The sequence below is a fragment of the Bubalus kerabau genome, chromosome 5 (genome assembly GCF_029407905.1).
Source record: "Bubalus kerabau isolate K-KA32 ecotype Philippines breed swamp buffalo chromosome 5, PCC_UOA_SB_1v2, whole genome shotgun sequence".
In the NCBI taxonomy this organism is placed as follows: domain Eukaryota; kingdom Metazoa; phylum Chordata; class Mammalia; order Artiodactyla; family Bovidae; genus Bubalus; species Bubalus kerabau.
This window is the reverse complement of record NC_073628.1, coordinates 118,025,561-118,053,339: the sequence shown is the minus strand read 5'-3', so window position 1 is coordinate 118,053,339 and position 27,779 is coordinate 118,025,561. Positions and strand designations below refer to the sequence as shown.

The window sequence follows — 27,779 nt, the reverse complement described above, 5'->3', positions numbered from 1 at the left end:
TTTTCTCCTTAGTGTCCAATAGTAGTTTTGATGTCAGATGGTGGTTTTGGTTCAATTCCCAGACCTAGCCCTTCCTAGTTCTGTGATTTGGGAAAAGTTAATAAACCTCCCAGACTTTCCATTTTCTTATCTATATTATTATATAGGCTACTAGTACCTGTTTTATAATGAGAAAATGGACATAAAGTAAACCCACAGTCAAAAGCCACATAAATTATTAATTGCATATCTAGACTATTTTCTGGCTTTTCCACAACTTAATGGAGAATTTCTTAGTAATTTTTAACCCTTATTATCCTAGGGACCTGGGAAATGTAGTATTTCAACTAATTTATTATGAGTCACTAAGTTGATATATATCAGAGAAGGCAATGGCACTCCACTCCAATACTCTTGCCTGGAAAATTCCATGGACAGAGGAGCCGGGTGGGCTGCAGTCCATGGGGTCGCTAAGAGTCAGACACGACTGAGCGACTTCATTTTCACTTTTCACTTTCATGCATTGGAGAAGGAAATGGCAACCCACTCCAGTGTTCTTGCCTGGAGAATCCCAGGGTTGGGGGAGCCTGGTGGGCTGCCGTCTATGGGGTTGCACAGAGTCGGACACGACTGAAGCGACTTAGCAGCAAGTTAATATATATACACACACATATACAAACAAAAATAACATATGAGATCAAGAATATTTAGGGAATAAGAATCACAATTTTATTCAAGAGGCAGTATTACTGAAAGCACTAAAACTTAGGATTTGAATCCAATTGGCTCACTCCAGAATCTCCACTTTCCAAAGATATGATTCTAAATGAGTTCTGTGTGTATCCATTTTACAAGTACATAAACTGAGGCATTTTCTTTTTATCTACAAATTTATTACACCTGAAAACATGATGCCTCATTTTGTAATCATCAGAAAGTCACTTAAACTCTGAAGGTTCATTTTCCTTGAGAAAACGTATGGAGACAGTATTAACACCTCCCTTTTGCAGTTGATGTGAAATTTAAATAAGGCAGTCAATAAAAACGAATTTAACGTAAGGCGGCTCAGTGGTAAAGGATCCGTCTGCCAATGCAGGAGACATGGGTTCTATTCCCCAGTCAGATCCCCTGAAGAAGGAAGTGGCCACCTCCTCCAGTATTCTTGCTGGGAAATCCCACGGAGAGAGGTGCCTGCCGGGCTATAGTCCATGGGGTCGCGAAGAGTCAGACAGGACTGGGTGACCGAGGTCGCACGCAGGTATATATCCATTAAATGTTCATGTAACGGCTTCTCTTTTTCTTCTAGGGCCCCACCTGGATCCTGTTGACAGGCAGCGCACCCATCCTCAGGCTGCTGGTTCTAATGATTGATAACATTTCACAGCTGCCCCTTACCCGTGAAAATAGTCCTCAGCCAAACAGACGTCTCCTTGCCCAGGAGGCAACGCCCACTCCCACCCAGGGCAGAGCTCAGCCAATGGAAGCCGACTTGGTGGTACAAAAGGCTGCCTCCCACACCGCCTCAACCCATCCGCCCTTCACCTTTTTGTGGTGTAACTTGTCTTTTCCTGGAGTGCACTGAAACTGCTGCTGCTAAGTCGCTTCAGTTGTGTCTGACTCTGTGCGACCCCATAGACAGCAGCCCACCAGGCTCCCCCACCCCTGGGATTCTCCAGGCAAGAACACTGGAGTGGGTTGCCATTTCCTTCTCCAATGCATGAAAGGGAAAAGTGAAAGTGAAGTCGCTCAGTCGTGCACTGAAACTAGTCTTCACCAAGCACCGCACTCCTATTTAAGCTTTCTACTCCCGTCCCACTCTGCTTTTTACCACTCCTCTTACCCTGAGAGCACTTTCTCAATCGCTTTTATGAATCTTCATTTCAGCCCCCACTACTCAGGAACCTGATGTGAAGAGCTGACTCATTGGAAAAGACCCTGATGCTGTGAAAGATTGAGGGCAGGAGGAGAAGGGGACGACAGAGGATGAGATGGCTGGATGGCATCACTGACTCGATGGACATGGGTTTGGGTGGACTCCAGGAGTTGGTGATGGACAGGGAGGCCTGGCGTGTGCGGTTGATGGGGTCGCAGAGTATGCCACAACTGAGCGACTGAACTGACTGAACTCAGGAACCCAATTTAAGAGCACTGGCTTCAGAAGTGAACTTTAGAAACCCCCTGTGAGGCTGCGATTCTGGAGCTGGCTTGCTTGCCCTGTGGATGGCCGTGAGGTGAGTGGTGAATTGATAATTCCTGCTATGCTGCACAGTGTGACTGCTAAGATTTCCATGTGGAATGAGCTGGAGTGGAATTCAGGTGGAAGGCGATGTGCTAATTGGTGCAGTGAGTCAGCATTTGAGACTTATTTGTGGAAAATTAATGGCTGTAAGGTCTCTTCAATTGGATGAGTAGTTGAAGGGAGAAAATTACAGACTAGGATTTATTGGTCAAAATTTTATAGCAAAATATGAGAGTCAGAAGGCCTTACATCTTGAAGCTGGGGTGGGGGTGGGGCAGAAACAGCTAAAGATCTGGTCGCAGGACTTAATTGCAATGGTGGGAAGCTCTAAGAAGGCTGAATTCTCAGCCTCCACAAGCCGTTTAAGTCAAAGTTGGTGCCTTAATGGGCAGAGAGTGCGACTTTGAGATAAAGACATCTCTGTGTAGATGTACATTGAACTTTGATTCCCGTGAACTCTGATTCTGAAGAAGCTGTCTATTTCTCTATTGAGGATAGGGCCTCCTACCCCCATCTTTATAAGGAGATTTCAAATAAGGCCTTTTGAAACAGTGCAGAGTCCTCTTCAAGATATGTTTCCACTTCTCCTTCTAGCCAGCAGATTCATAACTAGCATCAGATCCAAGCAGAGTTCAATCAGAAAGTGCTAGAGCAGGCCCAGGGAGTTTCTATTATGTACTGAAGGAGCCTCGGTATCTAGAGAGAGTTTATTGGCTGAATCTGGGAGAGTGTGTCTGAGAGAGGCCCCTGAGAGTGCTTGACCAAGGAAGAAGAGAGTATAAAGTTTAAGAGTAAGTTTGTGGATATGGGAGCCTTCCCTCAAAGCCATGAGATAACACACTAGCAAAGGCCTAGCAGATGACTCTAAGTTTTTGCTGGCATACCTCCCAGAGGATGGGAAAAAGCAATGACCTACACAGAATAAAGTAAAAATGCAAAATAGCTGTTGAAAATAGTGGAGGAAAGAATCAGGGAGCTCAGAGAAGTGACTTTACTGAATTGGATCTGCTGTATAACACCAGAAAACCCACCAGCGGACAAAATTTTCCAGAGGAACCCAAGGTCACTCTATTTATTTTCTCCACGTCCTCACCAATGTATTTCTTGGTTTTCTTTTTTTTTTTTCTTGATAATAGTCATTCTGACAGGTGTGAGGTGATGTCTCATTGTGGTTTTGATTGCTTTAATGATTTAAGATAATGAGCATCTTTTCATATACCTGTTGTCCACCTGTATATCTTCTTTAGAAAAATGTCTGTTTGGATCTTGTGACCATTTTTTAAATTGGATTTTTTGCTGCTTTGCTATTGAATTACATGAGTTCCTTGTGTGTTTTAGATATTAATCCCTTATCAGGTATGATAAGGGATTATCATAGAATCACTCTATAGATTGCCTTTTAATTTTCTTTTGCTCTGTAGAAGATTTTTTAGTTTTAGTTTCACTTGTTTATTCTTGCTTTCATTGCCAGACCCAAAAAATCATTACTAAGACCAAAATCAAGGAGCTTATCACCTCTATTTTCTACTGGTAGTTTTATAGTTCTTACATTCAAGTCTTTAATCTATCTTGAGTTGATTTTGGGATATGGTATAAGATAGTGGGCCAGTTTCATTTTTATGCATGTGACTATCCAGTTTTCCCAGCACCATTTACTGAAGAGACTCCCCTTTCCTCCATTGTATATATAGTCTCAGCTTGTCATAAATTAATTGAACATATATGAATATGTTTATCTGGGTGCTCTAGTCAGTTCCATTGATCTACGTGTCTGTTTTTATGCCAATATCATACTGTTTTGATTAATATCGACATAATATAATTTGAAATCTGGGGCTGTGATGCTTCCAGTTGTGTTCCTCTTTCTCAAGATTGCTTTGATTATTCAGGGTTTTTTAGGATTGCTTGTTCTAGTTTTGTGAAAAATGCCGTTGAGATTTTTGACAGAATATATTTACATATAAGAATTTGTGGCACATGAAACGTCAACGAGAAAAGAAAACATTCTGTGTAGTAGCGGTGCTGGGACTGTCTAGGAATTTGTAGGAAACATCAGTTCTGTAAACTGGTGGAAGGCAGGGACTTCTGTTTATCTTGAACCCCCAGCGTGTAGAACATAAGCACACATTGGACTTATAAAAAATTAATCATAGTAAAACAATAAGAAATTAAGTGGTTATCAACTTTCTGCAGAAATATGTGCTTATAAGTAATAGATCATCAAGGAAAGAATTAACAGATTTGTTTACGTAAAGATTTTTAAATTTTCAGTATATTATTAAACTAAACACAAGTAACCGACCAAAGGTTAATAGAGAGAAGTCCTGTAAAGTAATAAGCAAAGCGCTAAATAGATTAACAAACTTTATGGAGAGTTGATTTATTAAAATGAAATTATTATAAATAATGATACAGAAAAATACCTACAAGGCCATTTCCTCCTCCTAAGCTAGCAAAAAAATTTTCAATAAAAATGTACAGTGCTGGTGAGTGTGTGGATAAACATATACATGCAGGTGTGCCTGGATGCATCGTGTACTCGTGTAGTTGTGGAAGTCAGTTTTGTTTTAATTTTATTGTTTTGGCTGTTTGGCTGTGCTGGGTCTTCATTGCTGTGTGGACTGTTCTCTAGTTGTGATGCTCAGGCTTCTCACTGCAGTGGCTTCTGTTGTTGCAGAGTACAGGCTCTAGGGCTCGTGGCTTCAGTAGTCATGGCTCCCGAAATCTAGAGCACAGGCTCAATAGTTGTAGCTCGTAGGCTAAGTTACTCCTCGGCATGTGGGATCTTCCTGGATCAGAGATCGATCCTGTGTCTCCAGCGTTCGCAGGCAGATTCTTTACCATTGAGCCACTAGGGAAGCCTGGAAGTTGATTTTTTTTTTTTTAATCTACCAACAATCATGAAAGTATAAATAAGATTTGCTCTTGCCTTTACAATTTTGGAGATAATCCTAAAGAAATATCCATCCTAGGGAAATAATCCAAATTTAAATTAAAATTTAGACAACTAGATATCCACGACTATCTTATTTATAACAATAGAAGATTGGAAATATAAGTCTGATTGAAAACGTAAGTCTAAGTATAATGGAAGGGTTAAGTAAAATATGGTATATCTATTCCATAGGATATTTATAATCACTAAGTGTAACAGCCATGAAAATAACAGTGCCATGGAAATACAATTATTGCATAATGTTAAGTGATAAACACAAAACACGACACTGTTATTGAATGGAGCAAACTCCGCGAGATGCTTGCTAGTTATACTGCTCCCTTTTGTCAAACTAAGTGGTGGCCTTGCTTCTGAGGGGTCTTATTTTACCCACAGTTTGTTGGGCCTTATAAGACTCCTGATCATAGATTTTTAGCACAACCAAGGTGAATGCCTGTGTCAGTGGATCTTTTAATCTTTAGAGTTGTAGGTTATAGTCTATGGGTAACTTCTGGTATTACTTCATAGAAAAATTCCTCCCTTTCTTTTTTCTCTGTACTCTTGGTGGAGTTCCTAACAATTGGGTGGATTATAGATTTAATTTCTCTGTCTTTTACAAAATTATTTCCTGATTTGCTCAACTTAATCCTCTAAATTCTCTATGGAGATGAAAATTTTAGCTATCATATTAATTTTCAAGACCTGTTTCTTACTCTGGTAGTTCTCATTGCAGGGATATTAGACTCAACAAACATTCCACATGCTTCTCTTTCCCAACCTCAGTTAGATTTGGACTAGTTTTGGCCATTGGTCAGGAGTGACAAATGTCATTCCTGGGCTGAAGCTGTTAAAATTAACATCTGTGCCTCAGTCCATCAGTCTTTCTTCCTGCTGTGATATCCTTGTAAGCTACGTGCAAAGATGGTGACATCATGAAGTAGTGGGAACCTGGATCTCAGAGTTCCAGGTAAAAAAGAACAACTTTTAATTGATTTGGACTTGGCATAAATAAGAAATAAACTTTTGTTGTTCTAAGTCATTGAAAATTGAGTGTTTGTTACTATAGCAACACAGTTCTTTTTCCATAGTACTGTCTTGTTTCATGAGTGCAATATTTTTCTCTCAGGATACTGTAATTATTCTTCTGTTCTTTGTATAATCTTTGTTTCTTCCTCTTATTCACTTTCCCTGTTTGTTGTCTGTCTTTAATGTTTGAGGCTTTCCTAAAAAGCCTTAGGGTTTTTGAGTATTTCGTTTTAAAATAATGTACTAAAATCTGATGTGAAACCTTGTATGCATGCACAGGTCTTATAAGTCATGGGATTTCACCATGGCATTGGGTTGGCCAAAAAATTTGTTCAGGTATTTTGTAAAATGTTATAGAAAAACCCAAACAAACTTTTTGGTCAATGAAGTAGAGTCAAGGGTTAACTCTTCATTGGGGTACTCACGTACGTCAGTATGTGAATGTCTTTCTCTGGGGTTATCTATTATAGTAGAAGAATCCTTCAGTATCATGTCTGGGAAATTGGATGGCACATGTGCTTGACTATGTTCTGGGAGCAAGGCTGGGAAAGGAAATGAAAGGTTTTCTTGTTTAAAGTGCAGATTTTCACTAAATTCCCATTTTTAGTGCCTGCTGTTTTCATATCTGCAACCCTTTTATTCAGTTTCACTGGAGACTCAACTTCTGATCTTTTTCAGGGCCCTGTCATGTGGCTGGGCCACATGATCCCCCTTTTAGAAGGGGGATCTGGGAGGATTCAATTCTTTGTTATATAGATTCCAAACAAGCCCTTTATTTCCAGTCTTCCACTTCACTTTGATCTTTGGTACTGCCTCTTAGGCAAGTTCCCTTTGTCTCTGCAGGCACGTGAACTGGAGCTTACTCTGCTGTGCCTGTCTCCATCCAGTATTTTAAATTCGGTAGAAATGAGATCTTCCCAAACTGCTCAATCTTCTTATCTATGGTTTCCTTCTGTGGTCTCTTGTTCGTTGTGCACTTACATATTTTATTCTTTCATTTTGCCTTTATTGCATTTATGGACAAAGAAGAAATTCTTTTGAAGTAAATGGTAAACCACCTCATTTGCCTGGAGATACATTACTATTGTAATGGAAAACTCTGAAAAAAAAAAATAGGAAAATGCCAGCACAGCTAATAACAGAAGTCTGCAGAAGTACAGCAAGGTGACCAGCATACATGATTTATTTGACCTTTCTCTACTTTCCTCCATCTAACATCAGCAAAGTTTTCACAGAGTTGCATAGGTCCTTGTGCAGTTTTGGAATATTAAAGTTTAGTAATTCAATTTCACAAATATTTATTGATGAGAAAATCAGATCATTGGAACTTCTTTTCCCAAATTGTTTTCTTGCAAGTTGACATGAATGAGGCAAGCAAGAATTAATATTTTAGCTTTTTAGTGTTTTGTTCTTTGGTTATTTCTCCGAGCAAAACTGTAAACATAAAAAAAATGACTTTTTTGGAGAAGGGAATGGATACAAATGTTATCATTTGAATGGACTATATTGTAACATATAACTTCAGACATATTTTCCAAATGCCATTGATTTTCTTTATCGTACTTTAGTTCTATTAAAGTTCATAACTAAGTTCTATTAGTGTTTCATAACATTAATTTTCTTTCCTCTTATCCGACAGTGAGTCAGAAGCTGTTTGTTCCTTGAACTATCCTCCATCTACTATAAGGTTATAGGGAACCATCTATTCCCTATAACCATCCATTCCCTATAACCATCCATTATACTTCACTGGGGAAATATAAATAAAGTTGGTCCCCATCATTATACATTTTGGGAATCCATTCTAAGAAAACCCCCCAAATTAAAGGCATTAAGATATTCATGACAATCTTATTCACAATAGGAAGAAATGAGGGGGAAAAAACCTGCCACCCATCCCTCAAACACGCAATTTACCCACCTAATCAGGCATTAACTGCTCATGGGAGAAGCTGGCTTGCTTTAGAGACGTGTGTTAAAAAGCCCACCGTTTATAACAGGATGAAGGCAGCATATCTGGGTGCAGATGGTTGGAGGTGGTGAATGATGTAGTGGGAGTTTGTGGAATTCTCTTTTGCCTCAATTTTGTGAGGAAAGTAAGAGGCAAGATTGTTAGCTAAGAGTGGTCATGGGGGCAGAGGTGTTGGACTTGGAGGAGAAAGAAGTTGTGAACTAATCATCTTAGAGTGGGAGGGCAAACACTCTACCGGAATCTGATGTAGCCACTGGGTGGCATCAAGGGCCCCCTTGAGGTTTGGGGCAGAAATTTAAAGCACATAAGTCAGCAGAGAGAGAGAGAGAGAGAGAGAGAGAGAGTGTGTGTGTTTCTAGTCACTTCGAGCTGTGTTGAGTTGATAGGCCAACGTGGCTGGCAGAAATGCTCAAGTTTGGAGTTTAGCCAAGTGAATACAATGAATCAAGGAATATGGAAAATGATATGCACATAGAAGTTACTAAGGAATGACTATGGAATACAAGCTGACTAAGGAGGGGAAGGGGGCAGGAACAGTAAAAAGACAGAATCACTGGAATATACATTCAAGTAAGGTCAGAATTTTTTGGATCTGGGGTGCTAGGGGGAGATAGCTGAAGTTTAGGGGAGAGGGTTCAAGGGGAGCCTACATGGGACTTATATCCCAGAATAGTTGCAAATGGCAACCCACTCCAGTGTTCTTGCCTGGAGAATCCCATGGACGGAGAAGCTTGGTAGGCTACAGTCCATGGGGTCGCACAGAGTTGGACACGACTGAAGAGACTTAGCAGCAGCAGCAGCAGGACATCACCATGGCGGTAGAGAAAGGGTGGAGGGCAAGGTCATCAAGATAGGCACATTTGTTGAGGTGAGTGGCTGGGATGCGTGATGTTTCACTTTCTTGTATGGTGGCTCAGACGGTAAAGCGTCTGCCTACAATGCGGGAGACCTGGGTTTGATCCCTGGGCGGGAAAGATCCCCTGGAGAGGGAAATGGCAACCCACTCCAGTACTCTTGCCTGGAAAATCCCATGGACAGAGGAGCCTGGTAGGCTACAGTCCATGGGGTTGCAAAGAGTCAGACACGACTGAGCAACTTCACTTTCAGTTTTCAAAATCACCAAAAATTAAGACAGAAGTGAAGCAAATGTCAGTGAGTTATATCTACAGTGAAGGGTAGTGAGTGGGCTAGTCTGATGACATATGACTCAAAGCTGGGGTGTTTTGGGAGGAGAGAGAAAGAGCAGGGTCTGAAAGTGGCAAAGAAGAGCAAGGAGGACCTCATCCTCTTTCAAGCCCAGAGTCAGGGCTGTTGGAGGAAACACAGCCCCTACTCTCCTGGAGGCAGTAACCTCTGAGGAGAGCCTCCTTAGAGCAAGAAAGTGAAAGGACTGTTCAGAGAAGAGATTGGGGACCTAGGGGATGTTTGCTAATGACAGACGTGGATTCCAGAGAGCACAGTGGGTGGTTTGGGGAGCTTGGAAAGAATGGGGTATTGAACAGAATTGGGGTTACATAGAGCCGTAAGGGGGCTTCCCTGGTGGTCAGATGGTAAAGAATCTGCCTGCAATACAGGAGACCTGGGTTCGATCCCTGAGTGGGGAAGATCCTCTGGAGGTGGGAATGGCAGCCCTCTCCAGTACTCTTGCCTGGAGAATCCCATGGACGGAGAAGCTTGGTAGGCTACAGTCCATGGGGCTGCAAAGAGTCGGACTCACTGAGTAATTAAGCGCATGCACAGAGCCATGAGGGATGAGAAGACAGACATGGGGGTCTGAGGCTTTTGTGATGACCGATAGAAACCAGGATAAAAGCCATAGTGGACTTTTATCCAAAAGTCTGCCTTTAGTGGACTGAAGGCAGAGTTTTAATTTTTTTAACAACTGTTTTGGAAAGCCTGTGCATTTAAAATTTTTATTTTTGGTTGTGCTGGGTCACTGTTGCTGTGCTCGAGCTTCCTCTAATTGCAGGGAGGGACTGGGGGCTACTCTTGGCTGTGTTCACAGCTTCTCATTTCACTGGCTTCTCTTGTTGGAGAGCACAGGCTCTAGGTACCCGGGCTTAGTTGCCCTGAGGCATGTGGGATCTTCCCGGTTCAAACCTGCATCCTCTGCATTGGCAGATGGACTCTCATCCACCGTACCATCAGGCCAGTCATATACATGTCAAACATACACTATTAGTAGGTCAAATTTGTTGCCTTTTCCAGCTTTATTGAGATACAATTGACCTATAATATTATCTAAGTTTAAGGTATACTATGTGCTGATTTGATCTCTGGTTCTCTGGTTCTTGAGATCAAATTGCTAACATCTGCTGGATCATCGAAAAAGCAAGAGAAGTCCAAAAAAATCTACTTTTGCTTTATTGATTACATCAAAGCCTTTGACTTATGTAGATCACAACAAACTGTGGAAAATTCTTAAAAAGATGGGACTACCAGACAACCTGACCTGCCTCCTGAGAAATCTGTATGCAGGTCAAGAAGCAACAGTTAGAACTGGACATGGAACAACAGACTTGTTCCAAATCAGGAAAGGAGTATGTCAAGGCTGTATATTGTCACCCTGCTTATTTAACTTTTATGCAGAGTACATCATGTGAAATGCTGGGCTGGATGAAACACAAGCTGGAATCAAGATTGTCGGGAGAAATATCAATAACCTCAGATATGCAGGTGACACCACCCTTATGGCAGAAAGTGAAGAACTAAAGAGCCTCTTGATGAAAGTGAGAGGAGACTGAAAAAGTTGGCTTAAAACTCAACTTTCAGAAAACTAAGATCATGGCATCTGGTCCCGTCACTTCATGGCAAATAGATGGGAAGCAATGGAAACAGTGTCAGGCTTTATTTTGGGGGGCTCCAAAATCACTGCAGATGGTGACTGCAGCCATGAAATTAAAAGATTCTTGCTCCTTGGAGGAAAAGCTATGACCAACCTAGACAGCATATTCAAAAGCAGAGACATTACTTTACCAACAAAGGTCCATCTAGTCAAAGCTATGGTTTTTCCAGTAGCCATGTATGGATGTGAGAGTTGGACCATAAAGAAAGCTGAGCACCAAAGAATTGATGCTTTTGAACTGTGGTGTTGGAGAAGACTCTTGAGAGTCCCTTGGACTGCAAGGAGATCCAACCAGTCAATCCTAAAGGAAATCAGTTCTGAATATTCATTGGAAGGACTGATGCTGAAGCTGAAACTCCAGCACATTGGCCACCTGATATGAAGAACTGACTCATTGGAAAAGACCCTGATGCTGGGAAAGATTGAAGATGGGAGGAGAAGGGGACGACAGAGGATGAGATGGTTGGATGGCATCACTGACGCCATGGACATGAGTTTGAGTAGGCTCTGGGAGTTGGTGATGGACAGGGAGGCCTGGAGTGCTGTAGCCCATGAGGTAACAAAGAGTTGTCATGACCGAGTGACTAAACTGAACTGATGTGTTGATTTGATGTACTTGTGTACTGCAAAATGATTGCCACCACAGTGTTAGCCAACACCTATCATGTCACATAATTGCCTTGTTCTTTTGGTGAGAACATTTAAGATCTACCCTCTCAGCAACTTTCAAGTATGTAATACGGTATTATTAACTACAGTCACTGAGCTGTACATTACATTCCCAGAGCCTTTTTGCCTATTACTGGACATTTGTACCCATTAACCCACATCTCCTCACTTCCCCACCCTTGCTGTTTTGATGTATGTATATTAAAAAAAGCATTGTGAGAAGATCACTGCAGTCAAGCTCAATAACTTATCTATCACCTCTACATAGTTAGGGTGTGTTTGTGTGCTGAGATGATTTAAGATCTATTCTTTTAGCACATGTCAAGTATATAGTACAGTTTTGTTAGTTTTTATCACCAAGTTGTACATGGTGACCTCTAGAACTCATTCATCTTGCATAACTGAAACTTATTGGCTGACTTATCCTTGTTCTGTCTTATCCCCTCACCTCAGATGCGTGGCAACCACTTTTCTACTCTCTGCTTCTGTAAGCTCATTTTTTTAGGTTCTGCATACAAGTGAGAGCATTCAGTATTTCTGTGTCTGCTTTTTTACTTAGCATACTGCCCTCAAGTTCCATCAATGTTGTCGCAAATGGCAGCATTTCCCTCTTTCTCATGGCTGGATAATATCCGCTGTATATATGTTTACACACTTTTTAATCCATCTGTCAGTGGATATTTAGGTTATTTCCTTATCTGGCTATTATGAATAATACTGCAATAAACATGGGAGTGTACGTATCTCTTGGAGATCCAAATTTCATTTCCTTTGGTTATATACCAAAAAATGAGCTTGCTGGATCATATAGTAGTTCTGTTTTTAACCTGAGAAATCTCTAAACTTTTCATAATGATTTTGCATACTGATTCTTATCAATTTACACTCCCAGGAACAATGCAAAAGTATACATTTTTCTCCACATTGTCGCGAACACTTGTTATATTTTCTTTTTGATAATAGACATCCTGGCAGGTGTGTGGTGATCTCAGTGGTTTTTGATTCACATTTCCCTGATGATTAGTGAGGTTGAGTACCTTTTCATGTACTGTTGGCCGTTTGTCTTCTTTTAAGGAATGTTTTTCAGATCCTTTGCGTTTTTCTAAAAATATTAGGTTACTTGGTTTTCTCTTATGAATTGTATACAATCTCTCTATTTTGGATATTAACCCTTCAAGACAGATATTGATAGGAGGCTTCGAGTGCCAGGCCACAAGCATTTCGGGGTATGGATGTGTGGGTGTCTGGGACTCTTTTGGCACCTGTTGTTTGGCAGCTAGGAGGTCTTAGTGCAGGTACAGAACTTAATCTCTCTCTTAGGGAAGGATGACCCTGCTTTGAAATCGTGGGGTTCCCTTTCTTACCCTTCTAATGGAGTTGGGAGTATCTGGGGAAGTTTGGACTTAATTTAAGCATGCAGGACCCTCTTAACATCCCAGGGAGGTGTGTTGCATTCCTGTTCATATCCCTGGTGAAAGTCCTGGCACATAGTAAGCACTCCAGTAAGTGCTTATTGACCTAAAGAGGTAGGATTTGGAGAAAAAAAAAAAAAATGAAAGTAGTGCTTAGGAGAGAGCTCTTGCTCAGAGAAATAATTATTTTAAAGTCATTCCCATGGGTGGTGGCTAAAGGGTTAGTGGTGAATAAAAATTTCCAGGATGATAATATAGAGTATGAATTTCTAAAGGGCACAATGAAACTCTAGGTGGGAGAGGGGGTTACAACCTTTAAAAGGCTGTGAAAAGAAACTGACAATGATATTCTATATAGTCTCCACCCCAAAACTATTAGATCTAATAAATAAACTCAGCAAATTTATAGGCTACAAGATTAACATACAGAAATCTGTTGCTTTTCTATACTTGTACACTAAGAAAAACTATCAGAGAAAAAATTCTGTTTAAAATTGTATCAAAGTGAATCAAATACCTAGGACTTAACCAAAGAGGTGAAATACCTATATGCTGAAAACTGTAAAGAATTGATAAAACTGAAGATAATGCAAAGAAATGGAAAGATATCCCATGCTCTCAGCTCGGAAGAATTAACATTGTTAAAATGGCCATACTCTCCAAAGAAATACCCATCAAAATGTCCATGCCATTTTTTCACAGTGCTAGAAGAAATAATCCTAAAATTCATATGTAAACACAAAAGACAAAGCTGGAGGTAGTACCCTCCCAGACTTCAGGCTGCAATGTGGCAGTAATCAAAAGAGTGGTACTGTAATAGAAACAGACATGCATATCAGTGGAACAGAATAGGGAGCCCAGAAATAAACCCACATGCATATGGTCAATCTATGGCAAAGGGGGCAAGAATATATAATGGACCAAAGACTGTCTCTTCAAGTGATGCTGGGAAAACTGGGCAATTATATGTAAAATAATCAGAACACTCCTTCACACCATATACAAAAATAAACTCAAAATGATTACACACATGAATGTAAGGCATGAAACCATAAAACTCCTAGAAGAGAACATAGGTAGAAAACTTTGATATAAATTGTAGCAATCTTTTTTTTGGATTTGTCTCCTAAGGTAGAAGAAATGAAAGCAAAAATAAATGAATGGGATCTATTTAAACTTAAGAGCTTTTGCACAGCAAAGGAAACATTGGTAAAACAAAAAGAAAACCTATGAAATGGGAGAACATGTTTGCAAACGATATGACTGAAAATGGGTTTATAGACAAACAGCTCATACAACTCATTGTCAGAAAAACAACCCAATCAAAATGGGCAGAAGACCTGAAGAAACATTTTTCCCAAGAAGTTATACAAATGGTTAACAGACACATGAAAAGATGTTCATCTTCACTACTCATTGAGAAAACAAAAATGAGACATCACCTCACACCTGTTAGAATGGCTATCATCAAAAAGAATATAAATAACAAATGTTGGCAAGGATGTGGAGGAAAGGGAACCCTTGTACACTGTTGGTGTGAATGTAAATTGGGGTAGCCACTATGGAAAACAGTATAGAGGTCACTCAAACTAAAAATAGAACTACCATATGATCCAACAATTCCACTCCTGGGTATATACCCAGAAAAAATACGAACACTAATTCAGAAAAATACATGCACCCAGATGTTCACAGCAGTACTACTTACAATAGCCAAGATAGGAAAGCCACCCAAGTGCCCATCAACAGATGAATGACTAAGGATAATGTGGTATAGATACACAATGGGAGATTACTCAGCCATAAAGAAGAAATGAGGTTCTGCCATTTGCAGCAACATGGATGGACTTCATGAGTATTAGGCTTAGTGAAATGTCAAACAGTAAAAGGCTCTGTATGACATTGTTTACATGTGGAACCTAAACAACATGGATGAATATACACATAAATAGACTCATGGATACAGAGAACAAACTAGTGGTTACCAAAGGCGACAGAGAAGAGGGGAGAGGAAAATTAGGGGAATGAGATTAAGAGAGACAAACTACTCTGCATGAAACATATAAGCAACAGTAATATATTATATATCACAGTGAATTATAGCCATTATCTTGTAATAACTGTTACTGGAGTATAAGCTGTAAAAATATGGAATCATTGTGCTGTACACCTGAAACCAGTATAACACTGTAAAATGAACTATAAATCAATTTTTAAAAGAGGAGGAACAAAATAGTGGCCTAGCAGCTGAAGGTAGGAGTGGTCCACGTCTCAAAAGGAAGGGGGAGTGATCTTAGTGGCAAATGGCACTGCAGTCGAGTAAAAAGAGGCTGAATGGAATTCTCTGGGTCTGACCATTTTGAAGGTCAAACTAAGGGGACTTTCATGAATTGGTGGGGCAGAGTCAGAGGGCAGTGAATTGGGGATGCAGGCACTGAGGAAGTAGATGTGACTGAGATGGTTATATCACGAGTTTTTACCTTGGAGAAGAGAAGCAGGGAGATAGAAAACACAAGTCTTATAAGAGCAGGGTTTTTTTTTTTTTTGGCTGTGTCGCACAAGGTATGTGGGATCTTAGTTCAATAACCAGGGATCGAGCCTGTGCCCCCTGCAGTGGAAGCACAGAGAAGTCCCAAGAGTAAGTTTTAAACATATGTATGTGAAGATACAAAGAGAATAAGAAAATAGAAAAATGATGAATGATTGATGGAACAACCTCAAAGAGAAGATGAAGGAATAGGATCAAGGTGGAAGTTAGGAGAAAGAACTGATATTACTGAGTGCTTTCTGTGTGCCCAGGACTCTGGAGTTACCTTCCTATCCAGTCATTTTACATGACTGAGTGACTGAACAACAGTTGTTTCTCAGTATCTGTGGGGGATTGGTTCCAGGACCTCTGCCCCACAGATGCCAAAATCCACAAGTGCTTATGATATCTCTTTCTGTATATCATATCATTTAAATATAACAACCCCAGAAGTGTTATATCCCTTCTGCTGCAGATGAGAAAGCTGACTGTGACTCAGAGAGGTTGAGCAATTTGCTCAAAGCCACACAGCTAGTAAGGTTAGAGTCGAGATTCAAAAGCCAAGTCTACTTGACACTGAGATTCCTTCTTTCTCTACCACATCACGCTTCTACCTCTTCCTTGAGATGAGTGAAGCTGACGTTAGTTAGGGCTGGAGATATGTTTGTAGAATGGGGGCCAGGTTGAAGACACTCGGGAAGATGCATTTGTTGTTGTTTAATCCAGATACTCATTCATGGGATCCTTTCTGCCCCTCTAAACTGATACTGCCTAAATATCATTCCAAACTTTGTAAAAATCTCCCAGCCTTCCACAGATCTGTGCAGAGTTCCAGGGGCTGGCATCTCCCCAGGCTCCTCTGACCTCGATCATGGCTTCCCCTGAATTGGCTGAGAGAGACTCTTGAATCCTCTGGGCACTCTGAGGTCTCTGCCTCCAATTCTACAATGTGGTATTCTCACAAAGCACTTTTATTTGTGGTAGACTTTACAGAGGTTTTTTAATCTTTTTGAACTTTTTATTTTATATTGAAGTATAGCTGATTAACAATGTTGTGGTAGTTTCACATGGACAGCAAAGGGACTCAGCCATACATGTACATGTATCCATTCTCCCCCAAACTCCCCTCCCATTCAGGCTGCCACATTACATTGAGCAGAGTTCCCTGTGCTGTACAATAGGTCCTTGTTGGTTATTCGTTTTAAATATAGCAGTGTCAAAAGAGGGATATTTATCCTAGCAACACAAACGGTTTTCAATTGACCATAACTCAACTCTTGTTCTTAAAATCTTAGCTTTTGCCATTGGAGTTTTTCACTGGCTTCTTCACCAAAGGGTGTCAGTCTGCTTCAGCCATTCCTGTGTTAGCCTTCTTTTTTCTCTCCTTTTCTCTCTCTTCTTTGCCCCTTCTCTCCTGTGATAGCCTTGAGAATGCTAACATTTTCTCATTCTATTATTCCGAGCAACTGTCCCTAGTCCCTACTCCCCTCTGCTGGTCTAAGCCTTCCCATGCAAATCCGAGTTCATCAAGGTACTCCTCTGATTAAAGAGTTCCCACAGAACAAGATCCAGCTGCCTGTTTCTGATTTTTATATTGCCCTGTGTGCAGAGAGAAGCAAGGCCATCTGCTGTGGTGGGGAGCTGGGCGGGGAAGAGCACGAGTAAGAAAGGGTTTGAAAAGGGAGTGAAAATGTCAGGTAGCCACTGAGGGCAGAAAACGCCAGGGATGACAGATGAGTCAGCTGAAGCAGAAATCTTTTGGACTTTTCTCTAGTAAATAGCCATCCAAGCGGGAAAAAAAAAAAATGGTGAAAGATGGTTGTCATTTCTCTGGGCTAGAAATCTGCCAAGTGATCACAGGATAAAGACAAAGGACAAAGGTGGATAAAGTGATGGCGAGACAGTCACTGATGAGATAGGCTGTGGCCCTGGTGGGGGGAGGGTAGTGTGGAAGTAGGATCAAGAGGGGAAGAAGAGAGAAGAGAGAAAAATGAGTTCAACAAGATAGGCAAACAAGGGTTGTGAGAGGAAAGGCGAAATGGGGGAAGGCAGTGGTCAGAAGGGGTTCTGAAGTTACATCTTTACAACTGTTGGCCCTCCTGGCCCTCGGGGATCACCCAGTGTGCTGGGGCTGGCTCTGAGCAGCGATCACTGCCTCCCGCTCTCCCATCTTCTCCCTGAGAGGCAAGCCTGCAGTGGCATAAAGCAGCCCACCCCACCGGTCCCTGACATGAAATGAGAAGGGCTAATTGGGAAATCAGGAACCCCTTTACCCCAGCTCCCTCTGAGTGTCTCCAAGCAGTCGTCCAGTCTAGAAAAAAGCACAGTGGCACAATAGCTGCTGTTTCTTTCTCCCACTCCTCTCCCTGACATCCCACTCTCTTTGTAGGGAACATTGTTCTCTTTTGTCTGCTGCTTCTCATATAGGGGGGTGGAGGAAACGGGCATTTGGTTTCCCTAGAGTTGAAATTGAGCACATCTCTGCTCCTGAAATTCTCGGCAATTTACATCTGCTCCATTTCATCATCTTGGGGTCCTGTTGTTCATAAGTTGTCTTCCTCCCCTCCATAGGCTCCCACATCTTCATTTCAGTTTTTGAATTTTCATTTTCTGTTCTTCCAATCACATGGCATTTCTGTTAACACTGTATCAGAAGACGAGCAGAGATGGCCTGGCTTTGAGCGGTCGTTAAAGGTGAGCTGTTGTTTAGGAGGTGTTTCACGTGCCATAGACGAGCCATCTGTCCTCTGTGTACCCTGAAACAGCCTCTTTCCTGCCAGTGTCTTCTCTCTGTACTTCTGCCCCAAGTCATATCACTAATAACTTGATATTCTGTAGTGTTGTGCCTATGGCACAGTTAGGGGCCATTTTAACGTGATAACAAATGTCCTTAGTCATGGGGCCATATGGAGACTCAGTGGGTGGTACCATTAGCTGTAAAGCTTGAGGCAGATTTGGAGTTGCCTTGTTCAGAAGAGAATCCTAAATCCAAGAAATGTTTTAATAAAATGTACTGGAATAGATTTTAAGCTGCTCTACCATCAAACAGAAGTCTTCCTCTTAATTTAATTGTATTTCCCCCAAGTAATTTCAGACGTGACAGGAATGGGCAGAAATTCCTGACACTCTTTGCATCATCCTCAATAACCATTTTGTTATCCTATAATGGCCACACTTGAAGAGATGCAGATTCAATCCCTGGGTCAGGAAGATCTCCTGGAGAAGGGCATGGCAACCCAGTCCAGTGTTCTTGCCTGGAGAATCCCATGGACAGAGGAGCCTGGTGGGCTACAGTCCACGGGGTCACAAAGAGTCGAACAAGACTGAGGGATGAGCACACAATCATGGTTCTCCCCAGAGCCAGGATGGAGTGCTTTTAGCTCATTGTTCAGCTAAGGATTAGGTGGGAAGCTGGTGACAGTTTTCCATCAATATTTCACCATGAATCTACATCTTTCTAATAAATTGACAAGTAAACAACAGTGGACTTAGGGCAGGCTCTTTATCAGCCAATGAATTATAAGTAACCTTTGACTACTGATGGGGAAGAAAATGACAACTCATTCCAGTATTCTTGTCTGGAAAATCCCATGGACAGAAGAGCCTGGTGGGCTGTGGTCCATGGGGTTGCAGCGAGTCGGACATGACTGAGTGACTTTTGAAGCAACATGCTCAGCCTGCAAAGTGATATCATCAACTTTTCACCAAAAGCAACCTGCTTTTCAATCATATGGACCAAAATAGAGCATGACTGTAAGCGGCTCACAGGCAGGGCCCACGTCTCTCATCACTGCACTTAGAACATGTTAGGCAAGAAGTAGGTCCTCGTGGCAGAAATGAGCTGAATGTGGAGCCTACAAGGTCATCCACAAGATCATCTAGTTCAGGATTTCCAAAGATAGTTTCCTTAGAACATTAAGGCTCAATGGGATGGAGGTGAAAAGGTTGGCGGGGGGAAAAGGGGTAGGATAAGAGAAGGCTACCAGGACTGTTTCATGGCCAAGTTTGAAAACTGTGATTGACAGAGTTTCCATTGTTTGTGGAGGTGGTGTGTGTTTATTACAGGACATACCTAGTCTTCAAAGTGCTTCTGAACCTTGTGAAAGACCAGAAAAGGGGTAAAATGGGATTGTGTCTTTCCCACTAGAGTGCTGTGTATCAGTTTGGGAAAGGATGATCCAGTCCAACTGTCTCATTTTATAGAAAAGAAAATGATGCTGAAAGAGGCAATGACATCTCAGAAACATTTGACTTACTAGTCACACATCTGGAATTAGCATCTAGACCTCTCTTTACTGTGCATTTTCCACAGTGTGGGAATGGGAAGGGGGGTCACCACACAGCCTTCTGCACCCAGGTAATTGGGAAAGAAACAAGTGAATGAGCCAGTCACAGGAATCTGATGTCAAGTGCTTATTTTCAGCCTGACATTTCAAAGCTTGATGCCCTTCGACTGTCAAGAATTCCCCCAGACCTCCCCAGGCCCTTAGAGGAGGAATGCATTTTCCCTCAGGAACTGCACAGTCCCCAAATTTCTGATCCGTGTGAAGAGATGTCATGCCCTGCTTTATATTTTATTCATCTTGGTCCAAGTCATCACTTCACCCAAAAAAAGGGCAAAATGATCCTTACAAAAAGAATCTTATGGACAAATGCAACAAGGCCCTTTGCTGAAACTAGATAAAAAATATAAAATGCCAAGAAGAACAGCTAAACGTGCATGGAACACTAGGCAGAGGGGTGTGCATGTGATGGAGTGGGGGTGTCTTCTGAATCACTTCCCTAAATTTAGCAATGCAGTTTAAAAAAATAAGCCTTTAAGATCTGCTTCCCAGAAATCCTGTTATTTCTTTGCACATGTCTTACGTAAGTCTGTGCCACAGGCTTGCAGAATAATGCGATGGGAAGGGCACAGCCCTATTTTGCAAGAACCAACAAGAGAAATCCAAGGGAATTTGAGAGGATAAGAAACTCAAGAGAATCCACCCTTTGCCTTCTCTAGCCGGCAGCTGTGAATGGTGCCATCTAAGGAAGTGATGTCTGTTAAGTGCTTCCCACCTAGATGTTGTGGGGCGATTCGAAGATGCATTCATCTCCCCTCCAGAACACAGCTGTCGCTGTTGTCATTCATCATTTCCAAAAGCCTTTGTTATTGTTCGTATTTAACCCCTAAAGGAACATCTCTGCTGCACGCCCTCACTGCCTCATCACATCACTCTGCTCACCTGCTTTCCTTTCTCGAGTCTCCCCCTGTCAGTGGATCCAGAAAGTCCGGCCTCCAGAGCTCTTAGGAGTCCATTTTTTGGTTCCTCTTCCAGCTAACATCTAGTGGGTTCGTATGTAGTTTCTCTGAATCTCCTCTTCGCAAGTGGTACATTTGAAGAGAATCCTGAAGGCAGGGTTGTGTGCTTTGCAGATGATGTCATTGAAAGTCACATTTAAGTGGAAACAAATGCCCTACGTGTTTTCCAGTTCCTGTCTGCCTGCCTTTGTAAATGTCACATTTGGGGTCAGCTTTGAGCTGGCAGGCTACGCTTCATGGGGCTGCAAAGAGTTGGTCATGACTGAGGACACACACTCACAGGGAGCACTCTGAAACCCATAAGAAGTTTGAAATTTATGTAATTGCAATGGGATGCCAGTGAAGAGAGTGAAAGAGGTTATGATGGCAGACTCATCTCTTTTCCAGAAGCCTCTTCAGTTTTTCATCAAAAGCTTTACTTACCTGGACCCTCTTTCAAACCATGCCTCCCCTGTCCTGAGACTTCTTTCTCTACTTTCCCTAATAAAACCTTTTCACCAATCTGCAATCCAATTTAATCCTCTTTTGTTTCCCCGCTGAGCTGTAAGAGATAGTCATTAATTCCTGCTAGCTAGTTCTCTGGAAAGAGGCTGATAAACAAATTCACAATCACCTATAAGTTCACATATTGTTTGGCTAAGATACTTTAAATTTTAACAGAAGTATGCTTGTGAATTCATAAAGTTATTGGAGTGCCTAAAACAAGGCCTAGGGATGAATTCAAGCAAGATTACTGCTTATGCTTAAGCGGGAGAGACAAACAATAAGTAAACAAACCAGTAAGATGATTTGGGGGGTGGGTAGCAATAAGTTCTATGAGGAAAATAAAGCAAGATAATGGGGAGCTGGAGTGAACAGGGTCTTCATTGAGGAATTGACATTTGAGTCTTCACCTGAGTGAAGAAAAGCAGAGAAAGATCTCAGGCAGGATATTCCAGGCAAGGGAAAAGGCAGTGTAGAGTTCCTGATGTAGGAGCAACCTGGATGGGAACAGAGAGAAAGAGAGTGTGTATGTGTAGTGAGTAGGGGCAGAAAGGAGGGGATAGCTCTGAAGGGGTGAGCTGGGGTAGGTCATGGAGCACTGTGGTGGGAAAGACCCCCTGGAATAGTAAATGGCACCCCACTTCAGAATTCTTGCCTGGAAAATTCCATGGACAGGATCCTGGAAGGCTACAGTCCATGGGGCTGCAAAGAGTTGGACATGACCGAGTACACACAAGTACACATGGAGAATTTTGAAACCTGTAGGAAGTTTGGAATTCGTGCAATTGCAATGGGATGCCTCTGGGTTTTAAGAAGGGAATTGATATGATCTAATGTAAATCTTCGGAGGAGGCAATGGCAACCCACTCCAGTACTCTTGCCTGGAAAATCCCATGGATGGAGGAGCCTGGTGGGCTACAGTCCATGGGGTCGCTAAGAGTTGGACATGACTGAGCAACTTCACTTTCACTTTTCACTTTCATGCATTGCAGAAGGAAATGGCAACCCACTCTAGTGTTCTTGCCTGGAGAATCCCAGGCACAGCGGAGCCTGGTGGGCTGCCATCTATGGGGTCGCACAGAGTCGGACATGACTGAAGTGACTTAGCAGCAGCAGCAGCAGCAGCAATGTAAATCTTAATAGACCAGCCCCTAACTTAATAGAATCTCTGTATGTGTAGAGAACTTTCAAGCCAGTGGAGGAAGAACTAAAATATGGTGGGTTGAGAAGTGGATTCAGGAGGCATCAGTTGCAGTTCTAATTCTGTCCAAAATGACTGACCAAGCTACGGCATTTCATTGTCTTAGGCCTTCCAATAAGAGAAGATGAGGTTGGACCAATGAATGTTCCTAGTGCTTTTCACATCAAAACAAACATAGACAATGATAGCTGTGCAGCACCCCTAGGAAAAGGCCTCTCCAGGCTGTCCCAATGGCTGAGGCACACTCCCAACACACAGGGAATTTCTAGGCTAGATGATCTTGAAGTTTCTTGTAGTTGTGCTATCTTAAGATTTCATGGCATTTCCCTATGATGGCCCTCAAACCATACCACCCAATTATCTGTTTTAACTAAAGTAAAAACAATATTAATCTAGGTCATAATGACTAGTTTGGCCTGTTGTTTCACATTTGCCACACATCAAAATTGAAAGTGTTAGTTGCTCGGTCATATCTAACTCTTTTTGACCCCAGGGACTATAGCCCACCAGGCTCCTCTGTCCATGGGCTCTTCCAGGTGAGAATACTGGAGTGGGTTGCCATTCCCTTCTCCAGGGCATCTTTCCAACCCAGGGATTGAACCCAGATCTCCTGCATTGCAGGCAGATTCTTTACCATCTGAGCCACCAAGGAAGCCTCCCCCAGTCCCACAAATATCAAACTTCATCCTGTTAGGTATTTAGAATAGGAAAAAGGAGTCCAAGATGGCAGTGGCTGAAAGACAAAGAAAGGAAAAAGCCGGCAAAAACAGAACTAAAGAAAAACCCACGGACAGGGAGTAAGAACTTCAGGTGAAACAAACACGCCCCCTTCTTGACTAGCCCAATTTGCATAGGGCAGGCTCAAGGAGGGGAGGAGACAAACACATAGAAGGAGGAAGCCAAGACGGACTGGGGCCCCTCCTTTGGGGTCAACCTGCCCTTATGCCTTGAGGGTATACTTTCTTTTGCTTGCGGAATAAAACTTAGCTGTAACAGAGATGTAACACCAGTCCACCATTTCAAATTTTTGCTGCGGTGAGACACAACTGAGGAAGTTATACACTCCCCTGAGAATCCTAAATAATCAAGCGTTGGCATCTGTGCTTTGTGCTGCCAACCATGCAAATGTCCCAGACACACTGGGTCTCAAGACCTCCTCCTTTGCCACTTGGGTGGTCAAATTCCTTCCTGAAGCAATCTGCCCAGCTCAGAACTAGTGGTGTTTCAGAATGTTCTAGTGTTCTGAAACAGCTTATCTGGATCTCATGACAAGTGCCAAGACAGTCTACCACAACTGCTTATTGAAGTAGAAATTTGTATTGTTTCCTTTCCTCTTTTCCATACTCCAAAAGAAATTTCTTAAAGCAGGGGTCCCCAGCCCGTCAAATCTAATGCCTATGATCTGAGGTGGAGCTGATGTAATAATAATAGAAGTAAAGTGAGCAATAAGTGTAATGTGCTTGAATCATCCCCAAACCACCCCTCCCTCCACCTGCAGTCCATGGAAAAATTGTTTTCCACAAAACCAGTCCCTGGTGCCAAAAAGGTTGGGGACCATTGTCTTATAGAATGAAAAAGCAATAGCTACAGTTGATGTAATAGATAAGACATGGAGACTGGAGGTATTTTGCATCAGGGGATCAGAAATCACTCTACTGCAATAAATGGCAAATGTGTGAAGATGGCAGAACTCAACCTCCATCTCAGGGCGTGTTATCTGTCTCATACGTTCAATAGTGCGGATGCACTGGGATATACCCATCTTTATTTTCCAGTATCCTTTGAGACCTAGCTGAATATATACAAGCTGATTAAACTACATCACTCACATTTATTCCAACTCTGTACTTCAGATCCCTTTTAACCTTAAATTTTTTTAACCTCTTCTACATTTACCTTTGATCTGCACCTCCTCATGACCTCAGTTCTCTGACCACCCTAGTTCTATCAGCCCATCTTTCCTGTCCCCAGCCTCACTTATCCCCCTTCTCACTGTATACCATGCGTTCACCAGGATCCCTTGTGACCCTGACCTTCTACCTTATCAGTTCTCAACCATTGTAACTCCCTGAATTCTTCAACATTACCAGAATTACAGAACCCTGACAACTAACTGGGCATTGATTGTGAAAGGCTCAACTGGGTGGCCTTCTCTGGTTAACAGTGGGCCCCACTTAGCTGGTCACAGGCTCCTCCAGAAGTATCCATGCCTTTGCAGAAGGCTTTCTTTTGTGTTTCATGGAAGCGGTTCCAATGGAGGAAAAAAATAAGACTTGAGGAAATAAAAATGGGTTCCTCAAACTCTTATATAACTAGTCTTTTGCTCATATTTCATTTTTTTCTTCTATTTGCTGTAGTCATCCTCTCATGTCCCTAACTTCAAGTAACAGCTAAATATTTCTTCCTTTGTCCCATTACTGAACACAAATTATAATCCTTTATTTTCACGTCTCCTCTATTTCTAGATAATGGGCTTCTTTCAACACTAAAAATATTTCTCTCCACTCTTATCTCATGGCTTCTATAGAGAACTCCTGCATAATTCTTATCCTTCTTCCTCTATAAGTAAAATGTTCTCCCTCCTCACTTTTTACAAGGCTTTCTTTGTCTTTGATTTTCTGTAGTTTGAATATAGTATACATAGGTACAGGTTTCTTAAATTTATCCTGTTTCATGTTCTCTAAGCTGCTTCAATCTGTGATTTGGTGTCTATCATTAATTTTGGAAAAGTCTCAGCCATAATTACTTCAACTATTTTGTTTCTTTCTACTCTTTCTGGTATTCATATGTTATACCTTTTATAACTGTTGCTTAGTTCTTAGAAATACTGTTCAGTTTTTCATTTTTTTCTCTTTGTTTTTCATTTTGAAAAGTTTTTATTTTAAAAATTTTCCCTTGCTGGCTGCATGACATGCAGGATTTTAGTTCCCTGACCAAGAATCAAGCCCATAACCCCTTCAGTAGAAGCACAGAGTCCAAACCACTGTACTGCCATGGACGTCCACTTAAAAGTTTTTATTGACATAATTTTAAACTCACTCATTCTTTCCTTGGCATGTCTAGTTTACTGATGATCAACAAAGGTGTTTTTTATTTCTCATATAGTTCTTTTTATTCCTAGCATTTAAAAATTATTTTGCAGAGTTTTTATCTCTCTGTTTACATTACCAATCTGCTCTTGCATGAGGTCAGGTTTTTCCATTTTTAACACTAATCATGGTTATTTTAAATTTCCAGTTTAGTAATTTCAAACTCTCTGCTACATCTGAGTTTGGTTTTGATGGTTCCCTCATGGCTCAGATGCTAAAGAATCTGCCTTCAATGCAGGAGACCTGGGTTCGATCCCCAGGTCGGGAAGATCCCCTGGAGAAAGGAATGGCAACCCACTCCAGTATTCTTGCCTGGAGAATTCCATGGACAGAGGAGCCTGGTGGGCTACAGGACATGGACCAAAGAGTTGGACATGACTGAGTGACTAACACTTTCACTTTCACTTATTGCTTCATGCCAGAAGCATGGGAGCATTTTTCTTGAATATTCAGCCTCAAACCTGGTGGGGCTCCTGGAGGCAAAACTCATGAGAGTATGGGGACTCTCTCCCCTTAAAGCTAGGCTCCCAGGACTTTTATCTTTCAAGTTAGTCTTAGTTCAGATCAGATCCGATCAGATCAGTTGCTCAGTTGTGTCTGAGTCTTTGCAACCCCATAAATCGCAGCACGCCAGGCCTCCCTGTCCATCACCAACTCCCGGAGTTCACTCAGACTCACGTCCATAGAGTCAGTGATGCCATCCAGCCATCTCATCCTCTGTCATCCCCTTCTCCTCTTGCCCCCAATCTCTCCCAGCATCAGAGTCTTTTCCAATGAGTCAACTCTTCACATGAGGTGGCCAAAGTACTGGAGTTTCAGCTTCTAGCAATTAGTGATTTACTCTTAAATGTTCCTACTGGTTCCTGCAGCAGCTTCTGTTGCAAGCAAGCTGTGATTCTTTGCATTTACATGTCTTTTCAGGTGAAAAGGTTGGCAGTGTGCCCTGTGACTTCTGTTGTGTGATTGTTCTAAGAAGAGTGTTTGATACTCAGTTTTTTTTCCATTTTTTCTTGTGAGGATAGGAGCCACCCCTTCCAAGATCTTCCTATGTTCGGCTGGCAACTGTGGACTTCTTATTCATCTTTGAGGTCTGTTATAAAGATACGATACCTAGAAAAGTAGCAAATATCTAAATAGTTGCTAGGTCAGAGTTTAAAAGAACTAAAAACGAGGGACCATCCCCCTAAAGATATAAGGCTTGTTTTTAGCTGTATTGTGAGAGGAGCTTTACTCCTTGGTCTTGAACTTGTTTTGTTCAGAATTAAGTGCTTGCCCAAACCCTCCGACCCGTGATCAGATCCCAGCCCCCAGTTTACTCCTTACTCACCCTGATTTGTGATTCTTACTGACCCTAACTTATTCTCAGAGTTTCCTAAACCTCAACTTGGATAATCAAGACCCTGTATTGTACTGTCATCTACTATGAGTGCCCAGAATTCCCTTTCTCCCAATTTTAACATTTATTCTTTTTTTTTTTTTAAAGAAGGTAACATTTATTGAGTAGATTAGTAACACTGGGTACTGTTTCAGTTGCTTTTTGAAGATTATCTCATTGACTCCTCATAACAAATATGATGTGTAGTTTCTACTTTTGGGTGGTATGAAGTTCTGGCTGGAAGGTGACAAGCTGCCTAATTCCCATAGCTAGTAAGTGGCACAGCCAGGAGACCTTCAATCTTGTCTCTTTGTCCAGTATCAGTGTGTCCATCCATCTATCCTGCAAGCAAATACTGAGCACCTACATGTCACAGGCACAGAACTAGGTGCTTAGCTGAAACAAAGATAAATTACATCTTGCCCTCAAGAGTTACAATACCCTACTTGGAGGAGGGATAGAAGAGGATGAAGAAGTGGCAAAAAGGGTAATAGAAAGGGGAAATGAGAGAGAACTCATTTTTCCATAGACATCTTTGCTGCTGCTGCTACTGCTGCTAAGTCGCTTCAGTCGTGTCCGACTCTGTGCGACCCCAGAGATGGCAGCCCACCAGGCTCCCCCGTCCCTGGAATTCTCCAGGCAAGAACACTGGAGTGGGTTGCCATTTCCTTCTCCAATGCATGAAAGTGAAAAGTGAAAGTGAAGTTGCTCAGTCGTGTCCAACT

General features: G+C 41.8%; 1 long non-coding RNA gene across 2 annotated transcripts in view; it reads left to right on the top strand.

Moving 5' to 3' along the window:
• The first annotated feature begins 527 nt into the window (after positions 1–527).
• The window catches only part of LOC129653312 (uncharacterized), a 184,797-nt gene continuing 157,545 nt past the window's right edge, over positions 528–27,779 (top strand). The window contains exons 1-2 of one of the 2 annotated variants that reach the window (XR_008715055.1): positions 528–1,669; positions 1,864–2,210. This is a non-coding gene — a long non-coding RNA (uncharacterized LOC129653312). The remainder of the gene's footprint in view (positions 1,670–1,863; positions 2,211–27,779) is intronic. The other variant, XR_008715056.1, reaches the window with a different exon arrangement.